We start from the raw sequence: 3,831 nt of genomic DNA on the forward strand, positions 1-3,831 counted from the left end.
TTAATTGATAAATATTACCTGGTCTCGAAAAATTTTGAAATAATATAATTAAAACAAAAATATTGTTATAATAAATATTTTTAATGTTTGAACTGATTGGAGGAAGGTTACAAACAATGTTATGAGTTATAAAGTTTTAACAAGTGACTGTGATAAATGAATTTTTATTTTTGGTTTTAATGTAAAAGTTGACTAATTAGGTAATTAGACATAATGTAGGATATACTTATTACCAAAAGAATATTTTTACCTAATGTTTTATAGTTGAAATAGAAATTATTGTTGTGAACTGGAAAGAATAGCCTGCATAGCCAAGTTTATCATAAATAGGCACTTCAAATTAAAAATGTTTAGTGCCTCAAAAAAGGAAGCATATAGAGAAAGATTGAAAATGTTCGGAGTGAGTATTCCAAATTATGAAATTAACCTGTTAGTTTACATTATACATTACCCCAACTTAGTAAAAAAAAAAAAATCACCTCTGTGTCTTAGTTATATTATTTCTTCAATATCAGAGACGCCGCTGGGAGAGAAGGTCTTCTATCTCTTCACTTTCGTAGGTGGTTGGCAAAGTTTGGGTTCCCAAGACATAATGTAAATATTGTGTATAAGTGGGAATGTATATTTATTTATTTTTAATTTTTATTTAAATTTAATTATTTTGTTGTTTTTAATTTATTTTTAAGAGTACTAATGTTTTCATTATTTTTGTTCTTTTTCACACAAAATAACTTTTCCACATTCTTTGTTATGAGCACTTTGAACACTGTATATACAAGCAGACTGTATTTTTACTCTTTAATAAAAGCAATAACACAATTTTTTAAAAAGTAAAATAGTTGTTTATGAACAACTGTATTTTTCAAATATTGAAATCATGGTCTAATTCTTTCTCAATGTCAAATATTCCTGACACTTAAAGCTGCTTATAAAATCGCAATACTTTGAAATTAGACTTCTCGGAAGCCATATATATTTATATTCCCTCCTTATAGATTTCACCTATCAAATTCAAAATTGTTACGTTTATCAAATTAACCAAAGGTTACAAATCGTAAACTACGAGATCAATTTGAATTTCAAATACAAAATAATATATTTTAGATTGTTCAAATGAATATTAAGTGACTTTTTACTGTCCCAAAGCTTACACAACTATTGTTTGTTTCAAGTTTGGGAAAGGTGTAAACTCTTTCCGTTAAACATTTCGATATTTTATTTTTCTTCCAGATTTATTTAAAAGTTTTTTGTTGTTATTTAATAGTTGCAGTGTTGAATTCGAATATAAAGTTAATTTTGTGTAAGAATTTTTTTTTCACACTACTTTACTAACTTTTTTTTTCATTTTATATCAATTTCGCTGTTAGTTTTATTTCCAGTACATTTTATTAAATTACACTTTTTAAAAATTAATTAAAAGGTGTTATCCTAATAGCGCATTAGTTTTATTGTATATTTGGCTTACTATATATTAATATCTATTCCAAAATTACTTTTTATTCAGATTCAGTACCAAAAAAAACTTATTTTACTTATCTCCAATAAAACGGAAAATTGAAACATTTCTCACATTTCGGAAAGACTTTGCACATTTTTCCAACTTCAAATATGTAATACTCTCATATACGTTGACTAAATTCAAATATTTTGGTATCTATGAAAAGAAGAGTTTTTTTTTTATTGCAATAAATTATATATTTGCAGAATTTGAATGCAATACAAATTATTACAAATACATTGTTATTTATATGAAATTCAAATTTGTGCCATCTAGTATATTATAAAGTAATTTTGATACCATAAAATTTTGAAATTCTTTAGGTAAGTATCCTAGTTACCATGAAAGATTTTCTAGATTTTAGTGCGAAAAATCTAGTATTACATATAAAAAAATTAGTGAACATTCGGTAAGTGATGGAAGCAAACAAAAATAATTTTCGGTTTTAGAGAAAAAAAAACAACATAGAATTAATAATCAAATTTTTGGTTGTCGATACATGGTATTAATGTTTCAGTGGCAATGCTATAGGATTTTATAATCAGCACATATGTTATAGAGAGATTGAATTAAACAAAATATTGCGGCTTAGTAGAAATGTGTTATGTCGTAAAACATTGATACATAATTAATAGAAATTTAGTTTTCAATTTAAGTATCTGGTTACTAAATCTTCAGTAAAGCAACCTGTAAGCAATACATTCCTTCATCAATATTCGATTTCTAAAGAGCTCAGGTTTATTTATTTAAATCTTTTGAAAGTGAATATGATATTTATTTAAGAAATATTTGTAATATAAAAGATTTATAGAGTAATTGAGTTTAGTTCAATTTGAAAAAAAAGAGAGAGGGAGAGGCATACAACTAAAAATAAACTGTAAATAAAAAAAAAACAATTTTTTTTTAATTCTTCGTCTCTTAATATGAAAAAAAAATTACATTTATCTAGAATGGTACGAATATTACGTCGTGGGTGACATATATTTGAGGATTAAATAAATGTGATACGAAAAGATTCAAATTTATTTTACATAATTCAACAATTTATGCTTTGGTGAAACAATCTTGAGAGATTCTTTAGCAAAAACGTACACATACATAGTGAAAAGAAATAAGCGATGCCTTATCTCCTAAAAATAGTTTATTACATAATATATGAAATTTATCTACTATTTATATATTATAATATATATATTTGGAGGGTTTCACATGCCGGAAGGAGTTTCGAAAGGCTCACTGACTGAAAGATACACAATAATTGATTCGGACAAGCTACAGTATCTAACTGCAGGTCCACAGTACCTACCTTATCAGGTCCCTGGTAAGCAATGACATTTTTTTAGTTGATAAAAGTATAGATTTCTAACCCTTGATACTTATGTACTTATAGAACTATTTTTATTCACATCCAAATACGTTCATTGGTAACGTAATTTGGGCAAGAAATAATATTCTGATTCGAAATTGTGCGACCATTATAACACGATATTCTAACACCAATGCACTGGCGATGCATAGCACTTAGGCACAACAGCACAATTAGTAATAAAAACTTATGTCATTTGCAAGTATTAAAATCAATTTATTTATTTATAAATTTATATTCTTTCTTTAAACTTTATACTTCTATAACTTTTTTTGTTTATTTACAATATAATAAATTATTTTATTTATACAATCGCTATGTATATTTTACAATAGTGCTCTGGCATACGCCATCGCTGCTGGTAACATTTCACAATGGACATTTTCTATAATCGAAAGATAATTTCCTAAGGATAGAAAGCATTTGATAATAATCACGTTGCATATGTTTATGCATAAGATTTATTTGTGCCTCCTCAAAAGCACAAAGCCGAAAGCGACTTCTATTCCAAAACTAGGCTACACTAGAGATCAGGATTTTGAGGTGAATTCAAAGAAATAAAAATATAATAAAACAATTTAAATAGTTTAGAAAGAATCAAAGAAGTGATTTAAAAAATATATATACAAAAACACACATAAATACTTATTATCAATAATATGTAACATTATTATTTTTTTTTTATAAATGCCATAATCACATTGACTGAGCAGCTGAATATAGAATGAGCATCAATATTGCGGGGATGGGTTGTGTGGTGGCTATACAATATACACTAACTAAATAGCAAGGCATTGTGCCTAGTCACAACCAATGTTTGTGGTTCATGTTCACAAATCTTGTTTTCGTTTTGTTCATTTCAGTTTTGGGTGGGAGAAGAAATATATTTTAAAATTTATTAATAGCCTCAATTAATTTTTCTTTTATATAAAACGGTCATTTTTCCATTTCAGCATAAAATTACATA

This window comes from Halyomorpha halys, unplaced genomic scaffold (assembly GCF_000696795.3).
Source record: "Halyomorpha halys isolate HHAL.00 unplaced genomic scaffold, Hhal_1.1 Scaffold1869.1, whole genome shotgun sequence".
In the NCBI taxonomy this organism is placed as follows: domain Eukaryota; kingdom Metazoa; phylum Arthropoda; class Insecta; order Hemiptera; family Pentatomidae; genus Halyomorpha; species Halyomorpha halys.